The sequence below is a fragment of the Haliaeetus albicilla genome, chromosome 8 (assembly GCF_947461875.1).
Source record: "Haliaeetus albicilla chromosome 8, bHalAlb1.1, whole genome shotgun sequence".
In the NCBI taxonomy this organism is placed as follows: domain Eukaryota; kingdom Metazoa; phylum Chordata; class Aves; order Accipitriformes; family Accipitridae; genus Haliaeetus; species Haliaeetus albicilla.
This window is the reverse complement of record NC_091490.1, coordinates 14,198,470-14,208,590: the sequence shown is the minus strand read 5'-3', so window position 1 is coordinate 14,208,590 and position 10,121 is coordinate 14,198,470. Positions and strand designations below refer to the sequence as shown.

Here is a 10,121-nt window from a genome sequence, read left to right as displayed (position 1 = left end):
AAAAAGGTTAGTACATCTGTTTTTTCAATACAATAAAAGACACAATTCTTTATTGGTGACTCCTTTTAGAAGTATTTCTGATGGCCAAATTTTGTCAAACTGTTGAATTTAATAAAAACAGGTGAAATTGCATTTTCAAATTCGCTTAATGCTCAAAGTGAAATGCAGATGTTTAACTCACCACAAACATCAACATTTTGTTTATTTAACAAAGAGCTTGAGGAGTTCATGTGCCTCTTCTGGAGTCACGCTGTACGCTCCTTTCTGAGACTACTCCCGCTGATGTCAAACTCTCCTGGCTTGTAAATTTGGCTTGACGCTAACTGCGCTACACTAATTGAGAGGACTGTGAGGCTGCAGGCCTGTGAATAAAAAAAGGTATGCCTTCACATCTGCAGATAGCAGTTGCCTAAAAAATAACAGCAGGGAGATGAAGGAAAGAACTAGAATTTCTGCAGGAGGTTAGACCTTCTTTTGCTGCTACAAAGAATAAATTCATTTTTCCCTTTCCGAAATAAAATTCAGTTGCAATTCAAAGTTGTATAATTAGAATTATCCAATATCAGGGTAAGTCAGAAGGCACAAAAAAAGGCGATAGCTGTAAAAAAGGCAGGCAAATTTTTCCATCGCATTTCACCTATCAGCGTCTTTGCAACCCTTTTCTCCTGTAGCTTTTCTCTTAAAACCTTATGTAGGAAAAAACGAGTCCTACTCACTCTGCTTCCTTTGGACAAACTGCTTCTGTTCTGAAGCCAAAAGTATATGAATCCCACGTTGTACTTTTTTCTTTTATTTATTCCCCATGTCTATCTTCAGCCTGGAACCTTGAGCTACCAAAAATAAATACTAAGTCAGAGGAAAATGCTAGTGGGATTTTCATCATTTAAAATAAATGAATAAATGGTCCCTGATCAGGACAGCCTTCAGCTACCCAAAGTGTTTCTGCAGCAGTGTACTACACTGGTTGAATGTCAGGCATTAGTCCTGCTGAAATATATGAAAAACATTAACAAGGTGATAATGCCACTTCACAACTGTGAAGATCAGTTACCAGGATTATGTTTCTAATTCATATTCACCCTACAAAGGACCTGAGAGTAAAGCAGACTAAGAAGAGACTCTTAGTTACAGCAGCAAGTGAATGCATGCTGGAACACTACAAGCTTTTGGTTTTGCTTTGCACATAATGGAAATGTTGCTTAAGAGTTGTTGAGCAATCTCCTGTAAGGAAATTTGTGATTATGAGAAACCTTCTCCTAAGGGATTTTCTATGTTTTGGAAGATATTATGTGCTTTGATTTGTGAGGTGTTTGAACTTGAAAATGCCTGGGGGTGGGGGCTAAAGGCTTTTTTGTTTGAGTGCTTGGTTATTTTGGTTTTGTTGTTTGGGAATTTTTCTGCACAGTAAGGCAAATAAATAGTTATCTCCCTATTTATTTTTTTTTCCCCCACAGAGAGGTAGCTTCTGTTTTGTCACGGCCTCCTCGACTGCACTGGTAATCCAAAACCCAGTATAAGGTGCATATTTGTACATTGCACAATTTCAGGCACTTTTGGGATGCCACCAGACTGCAGCTGATTTGTAAACAAATGCAGTCACTGGGATCCTTTTCCCTGACCTCACAGGGCTTTGGGAAGGCATGTGAAGATCATTTCATTAATCTAGTAATCTCCCTTGTGAACATCACCAGGAAAGTTGTAGCACACAGGTATTAAGATCACACACTAGAAATAATGACAGGTTCATTGTTAAAGGGTTAAGGAAACATGTCTCAGACAGTCTTTCTGGTCCCCTCTCCAGTTCTTCAAGTTTTGGGAAACTAATTCTTTTTTGGGGGTCTGGTTGTGTCCTTTTGTCACTATTTGCTGAAGTCCTATCTGGGAATTGTCCAGCATGAAAGTGTTTAAACACACTTCTACTTGGTCTGACAAGTGCCTTCTCTCATCGTGGTTTATTCTCTGCTTGCCACATCCTACAGGCAGTGTCCAATTAATACCAATTTAATAGAAGTAAGTTTGCAGTTATGTTTACACAAAAACTGCGAAGCACTTTTACCTCTCAAATTGTTTTAATCACTTCCTTTCCAATAGGAAATAGCATCCATAGCATTCTTCCTTTCCAATAACACAGTAGAGTTCATAAAACAGTAAATAAACTCAGTCTCTTGTCTATTTGGAATAAAACACTGGACTGCTGCCATCTTTTGGTTACACTCTATGATAATTGCCATCAATTAGAGGTTGTTTTCTAAACCAAACACAGGAATAAAGTATTCTCAAGACATTTTTGAGTTTGTTGTAATAAAGGGAATTCTCTAAATAAATACAAATACAAGAACATTTTATCTGTAGTCACTAAAGTTTCAGAAGCAACTTCAGTGTATTTGTACAAGGATCTATAGGAGGGCCTGCTTGGGGCAACAGAATTTCAGGACACTTGAAAACAAACAGTAGATTTTAGATTTTTTTTTTTTTAATTACAGACTCATCACTAGATAACTCGTGATCCTTGTTTTTGCATTCCATTCTTTGCTTTGTAAAACTACTGTATATTTCACTACTTCCATGAATATATAGCTGTATTTTCTGAAGCCTTTACCAATCTGTCCTAAGGATGTTTGGGACTTAATATGCCCTCACAGACCTGAATTATCAGAAGCCTTGGATGCTGACTTCTCTGATCCATATAAGTTAAATGGCAACATGTGGGCAGAGTTAGAGACTAGAGAGAGAGTAAGCCCATGCTGCCCATTGGTTTTGCCTTTATGTCAGCCGATGATCAATGACTGAAACTGCAAGCTTCTATCACTGGTCCAGCTTTCTCGGACTGTAAATACGTCCACAGCTGTTTCATTTAGGAGATCAGAACACAATCGATGCAAGGAATACATTTTACAAACAATTTAGCAGCTGAATGAATATAGCTCACAAATTATCGTGCCAGCTGGAGTGTTTCAGAAAGTGTTTAGGAAGACATACACAAAACTGCTTCTCTTAATTTCAGTGAGAAATCAAGATGAAAGCCTCCTACTTCTGGCAGTCCTTTGATAAAGAGCAGAAGAGATGAAAAAAGAAATTATTGCAACAATGCTGTGGTTTCTTGAGATTCTGTGATAATTCCTCTAGTCCACACTATCTGCAGCTGGAATTTCACAATATAGGGGTCGAACATGTCTTTTCATGCTCAAAGTGCAGAATATTTTCCACTTAGCCTTTAGCAATACATAGTCCACCATGCACCCAGCAGGTAGCTCTGATTCACCTGGAAAGATATGTGTATGGGGTACATATATCCTGGTTAGCTAGCTAAAACAGTATTATGTCCATGCCCAGCAGCGACAGCAGCTACTAGAAAATAACATCTTTACCCTTTTGAACTGGGCAAAATATGTTGTGTAATGACCAAGGACATAAAATAAAGATATTTGCAGTGGAGTTTTCAGCGTCACTTCTCAGGGTATAACTGTGCTTTATATAGTTGAAAAGAGTTCTACCAGCAAAAAAACAGAAGTTTGATATAGCAGCTTATGACTCTACAAAGGAATAAACAGTCCACACTCGCTGTCAAGCTGTGATATGTTATTACAGTGCACCGCATTCAAAGAGCAGAAAGCAGACTTGCTATTAATTTCAAACTTAAAGGACAAGTTGAATTTCTCTCAATAAGGAATGAATGCTTTAATGATGATTTTTCTCTTTAATTTCAAGGTTCCAGGGAAGACTTCTATGAATTTTCATAGAAAAAAGAAGAGGCCTTTTGATATCAAAGTGGCCCTTAATTTAAAGTATTATTTAATTTAAAGTATTACTCAGCCAGCACTGCAGAGATTACATTTGCTTTAATATAAGAGTGTATGTGAATTTACCAGATTGTGTTGTGGATTTCCTCGTAGTGCACACCCGGAAGGCTCACGCTAGCCACAACTGGTGAGATGGACTATGCCTTCAGCGTGGAAATGAGCTTGATGTATGTTGAATGCTAGAAATCAGACAGCTCATAATACAATTTACACTACTTCAGACTGTTCAAGTGTTGCCTGCAACATCTCTTCTCCATAGGTCTATAATCGGTCACTGAGCCAACAAAAGAAAATGGCTTTGTGGCACATCTCCGAACACGGCAGGCTTAACCACTTTGTTTCAAGTAGCCACAGCTGATGTTGATGAACTGGCATTGCCGCTGAGCAAAAGCCACCCAGATGCACAGCTGCAGGAAATGCTGAACACAGCTTAGGATAAAAATGGGGAAAACAAAAGAGCCATTTGCAGTGCTCAAATCTTTAATGTGGTCTGCAGCCTGATTTGAAGTAGTGGCCACATTCCTTTCCCTTACCCGCAGACCCCAACCTGAGATGAGGAAAAACATGGTTTAGGGCAAATTATTCTTGTTATTATTTTGCTAATGACCTGTTACCCCAGCTGAGCAGACCTGTCAACTTTCCAGAACTCAGTGGTACAAAAGGACTGACTGGGGCTCCCAAGCACATCTCAGGACTTTATAAAACAAACAAATGCAATGAAAAACATACAAATACACAACATTATCCTTCTCAATATCTCCCATATCCATATCAGCTTGACCAAAAATAAAGACCTAGACGCACGCACACTGCTGCAAGTACCCAGTGCTTTTTGGTCTTCTACTACTCATGTTTTTTCTGCCAGTAATTGATCTAATATAATCTGCTTAGCTGGTACATAAGCACTAGTTCAGCTCCTTCCCCACCTACTTTCCTCCTTCTACATCTAGAATTCACAGATGCCCTTAAAAATTTTGGCTCTTTTGCCTGCATTTATAACAGAGCAAATACAAGTGTGCATCAGTTACATGTATTTCATATGAGAAGTTCTCTTAAAAGGGCATTTGAACCTGTAAAGTTTGAGTTCCTGGTAGAAATTCTCTTCTTATATAAAGGAAGTTCAAAGGAAGAGCACAGTTTGACTCTTTGTAGATTGGAATACTGGAGATGGGGATTTTTCAGTTTTGTTCTTCCCCACTGACCTGAGACAAACAAGAAGCAGCTTCAGAATCTAACCCAACCTTCCACAGTTCAGCAGTACAGCTGCAGAGTAAAACTGCTCATGTTGTTGGTAGCCAATAAAAAAAAGGAAAATGGAAATTACCCCACCTATGTCCCTCACAGTACTTAGTTTTTGTGGAAACCTTTTCCTATATGAGACGCTTTCTTCTGCTGATTTACGGAGAATAAACCACAAGCATCAGCAAAGTGATTTGTGCCATGCTATGAAATCACAGTGATATACAATGGTCTAGGAACAAAAAATGGTCTAGGAACAAAAGGCATTATACAAACTTCAGAGTTCTTTCTGACCACAAGTGAAAACCCACATTTCTTCCTGGTGACAGCAGTGTTACACATCTGTACTTAGAGAAATGTGTAAGAAACAACTGTCAAATTTGGCTGACAATAAAGCAAACACCTCCAAATATAGGAGGGTGGGAGGGAAGAGAGGGGAGGAACATCAAAACATCTTTAACTGTTGAAAATACAAAAAAACCTCAGTTCTACATCCTCCTGAAATATATGTCTGGTCTCAGTTAATAGAAAAATGACAGGAAATGGAGCTTGGGAGAACTGTCTAGACCTTCACCCTGTGCACATCCCTAACTCCATGGTTTCTCGGGGTGGTGTGTCTCATCTAGCAACACTTTCCTAGCACATCCTGGAACAGATAGCTGCTTCCTAAATATATCCCAGTCATGACCTAATTAGTTCTGAGCTTGCTAATTCTAAGATATTTTTGACTGAATTATTGGGCTATAAAGAGCAGAATTGCAGCTGTGAGCTGAATTATACCTACATCTACCAAGCAATTATCTTTTTTTTCAATCCTCCATCTTTTAAAAGATGAGGGCCTGACAACCTCTGGAAACTGGTTGTGTCAGAAAAAATAGGAATGAAGCCCCAAGAGTGCTAGTGAGTACAGCATGCAGCCCTTTCACAGAGTCAAGGTTGTTTCTTGCATCAACTTGAGTGAACGAGAGGGTTTTTTAATATAATCCCATAAAGAAACCATACCGACAAATTCAAAATATCACAGAGAATACCACTGTATCTAAAGGATGCCATTAATATGGCACTACGAGAGTAAAAGACAAGAAAGAAAATGAAGAAATAAAACTGCAAAACAAACAACAAAGGAATATGGAAGAAAATTACTGTCAGAGGATGAAGCATTTTGTATTAGTAGATCACGTTCGTTCCCACTTACTTCTGAGCAAAGCAAGGTCTTCTGTGCTCTTTTCCAGTGGTGCCTGCAGAACTGCAACACATCTGCCAGAGCTGGGCTCCGTGGAGCTGTTCAGTATTTTGGGTGAGAACACAACGCAGCAGAAGGCAAAGGGGGAGCTGACGGGAGCTGACCAAGCGTCCTGCACTGCAGCGGTTCAAGGCCTCTGAGCAACCCCAGGCTGAGTCTTCATCTAACTCAGCCCAAAGGCTGCAGCAGCCTTCGGAGCAGAATACAGACGGTCAGAAACACCATGATTTTATTGTCATAGCAAAGGATTATCCCACATCTTCCAAACGCGTGTTTGGGGCTACCGCTCCCTCGCGCGCGCTCTCTCTCAGCACTGTGTAGCAGACCTTACTGGTAACGCACCGCGAAGGGAAACTGCTCCAAAGACAGAACGTTGCACAACAACATTCCACTTATGTGGTACTGATCAGATGCCAATTATGTATCATTAAGTATTATGTTTGGATAGTAAATCGGGCAGACTCAGCTAAAATAACACAGCTTGTTTTACTAAGTCTTTATGTAAATAAAACTATTGTACTGTTCCTATTCCATACTTATTGCTTCTCCCTATGGGCCAGATTCTGCCTTTCCTCTACTCAGTAAAAACCAATTTCATAAGTTTCTCATTAGTTTCACAATGTACATTTCACAACATACAATAGTCACAAATTTGACCTTTCTCCAGCCATTTTCTGCAAAACTTCTCTCATTCTCTGTGAGATACAACCATTTCTTCATCACTTTCCCTGAAGGCAGAATAAAAAAGACATAGATCGTATGTCATTTACTTCCGGATATACAAAATGTTTCCCCAAGTCCTAAATGCAATGCCATGACGCATCAAGGGTCCAGAAGGACTAGTGATGCTGTTGTGGTCTATCAAAGTGCAAATGGAGTCCAAAGTCAGTGCAAGCTGTAGATACGGGATATACCAACCAATTCTGTAACTGAACAATTAGACATCAATGGAAAACAAAATCCAAATAAATTTAAATAGGAAGTCACTCACTGATAACTATTACCAAAGCAAGAAGGTTCTCATACATTCCAAAAAAATCAACAGACATGGATATCTAATGTCTGTACTAACCACTTTCTCCAAATCTTGACTGAAAAATAAGCATAGCTAGCTTTTTGGAGGGGCTGCCTTTATTTACACAGTAGGCTGGATCAGCCAACCAGCACAGAACACATCTTTTGACCAGGAGACTTGCCTATGCAGATTTCAGTAAGTACTGCCAAGAGCCAGTTAAGAAAGTGGGCGTTATTGTGCAGAATTATGAAAGTCTTCAAGGAACATAGTGTAAAGAAATCTAATATCAACTGACTGCAAACACTGTAACTCACGTCACATAGTTTGCACACCCAACAACCGTGAAGAACTTGCAAGTACAAATATTTCAAAAATATGTGTTGAAGAGACACAGGAGAAATAAACAAACATTGGAGAAACTGTTTGCATCTGTCTTATAGCATACAGAGCGTTACTGAACATGTACCGAACTAGTGACTTTGATAACTGTTCAGTTGTGCACGTTTTTGTGGCAATAGACAATTATCTTCGCACTGTATGGGCATTGCTTTCCAAAGTGAAAGTTTGCTTTAAGGAGTTTGATGATGGAAATGCAGGAGACTGATCACAAAACATACAGCGAAGTCCTTCAGCACAAGCCTAAACTCAAAATTGCGAACCAAATGACCACTCTGGGAAATGAATGGGACTTGGCAAGAGTGATATTTATAGCTGTGACATAAAATTAGACCTCAGGGACTCTGCTTTATATCAAGAATCATTTGTCCCCTGACAAAAATTGGGACATAAGCATTGCATTAAGCTCACTCAATCTACTCGTAAATCTCATGATATATGAAAAACTGAAACAATCACATTTGGTCAAAATACTTGCCATTTGAGAGGTATATTGAGGTGTCTCCAATGCACCCTTGAATGTACTCTTCAAGCAGAAACATGGGTATACATCCTGCATAAATATCATTAGTGAACAGTAGTGGAATCCCCCCAAAAACAGCCAATACATAAAGTTGGTCAGACTCATTGGAGATGCATGCAGGAAAGGAAGAGATGAAGAAAATAAATGTTCATATGTTTTAAAATACCCATTTCCAGCTCATCGTGCATTAGTTCAGACTGACCATTACCCAGATGAAAGTTGAAGTTACTTTAACACCTATTCATTTCTGCATGTCTCAAACACATCTTCCTTTCCTGACCACCAAATCTCCAGTTATCTCACTTTCAAGCTCCTCCATGTAATTAATTTTCAATTCATTTTCCATATAATTCTTTTTTTACTTCTATTCACCACTACCCAGCCTTTGATTTCTTTTTTCCATGCTCCTCCTGTGTTTTGTCTTGCATTACAAAAAAAAGTTACACTATGCCACTTGCAAGACAGTAAACACTTCATCCAAATGCAACTTGAAAAAGAAAAAAAAAAATTCAGCACGTTTTAGAATTAACCTTTTGGACAAAACAATCTTTCCCGAGAATGCTTTGCATTATGAATTAGGTCTTTAGGTCTCAGTCAAAGACCTTAAATGTGTGACTCTCTTCAAGTCAAATTTATATCAAGCTAGGATATTGCATCATACTCAGGTGCACTTTGCTACATTTTTTGTATAGATAGCAATATTGACAGAGGAAGTGTAATGATCCTCAATTTCACTCGTGCTATGTCGGGTAAAGAGACTGTCTTCTGGACAACTGCTCACAGTCCTAGAGCAATGTCCTGGTTTCAGCTTACAACAGTCCATAATGAGCAATAATTGATGTATTTCAAACTGTTCTTAATGCCATTTGGCAGTTGGGAAATATTTCCAGGTCATTTCAGGGATTTCAGATAGACCCATTTAGTTCTTGGTTGCTGCTAGAGATTTCGGCATATCCCATGCTCAGATGTAGCATTTCTAGCAGACATGATGAAAACATTTCATTTTAAAATATGATATTTCTGCATTTTGGATATTACTGCGGTTCAGATTACCAAGTAAAGTAGAATACAAGTTTTATATAGAATTTGACTGGCATGCTTTTCTCAGGAAGAGTAAATACTCATACATCTTTTTGAAATCTTTTCATGGACAATGAAGAAAATGGTTGTTCCAAACTGCAGGATGAAAAATGAGAAAAAATTATGAAATAAAATAGCAGAATAGTCAGATTTAAATGTATATAAGAAGTCATCAAAAGAAACTTTTAGCAGCCTTTTAGGGCTACTGGATATAAGTGATAAAGATGGCAAAGCATAGGATACATTAGCAGATGCTAGAGAATAATTTTCCCTGTAAATACTCACCTGTATGCAGCTGGAATTCCACTTGTTTCCTGACACAGCATCCTGAGCATCATCTTGAGTAGATATAGCAAATAGCTTCTATGTAAAGTTTAATCAAAAACATTCTATGTATTACCAAGGCTTAAACATCCAGAAATATCTGCTGTCTCCTGTATCACAAATTTTATTTCAGGAGCCTGCAGAGCACTGGAGAAGTCACCTCAGAATGGAGCCAACATTTGCTGCAGGCAGCTACGGTATTTCTATGGACCTTAGCAGGCACCACATCTGCTACCAAAGAAATCAGCCGCTGTTGGCTACATTGCTCAGAAACCTGGTCGCCGAGACTTTCTGGAGGTGGGAGTGGGGGTGAAGAAATAATGTTGGTAGCTTTATCTGTAAGTTGGAGCTGAGGGTACACACTGAGGTTCCTTGTGAAGGATCTTGTGCAGACACATTGGCTGGTGGCAGTAAGACAGTTAACTGGAAGGCAGTAAAAAAGTACCGCGCATTACTATATTGCCCAACTTCCAGAGAGTTTTACCGAGCTTCCGCAGTGGT

General features: G+C 39.0%; 1 long non-coding RNA gene across 1 annotated transcript; it reads right to left on the bottom strand.

Moving 5' to 3' along the window:
• Positions 1–292: 292 nt before the first annotated feature.
• Positions 293–10,060, bottom strand: LOC138686397 (uncharacterized). Its single transcript, XR_011325735.1, has 3 exons — positions 9,582–10,060; positions 6,235–9,392; positions 293–830 (listed from the first exon to the last, which is right to left on the bottom strand). It is a non-coding gene; the product is annotated as an uncharacterized lncRNA (long non-coding RNA).
• Positions 10,061–10,121: the final 61 nt, after the last annotated feature.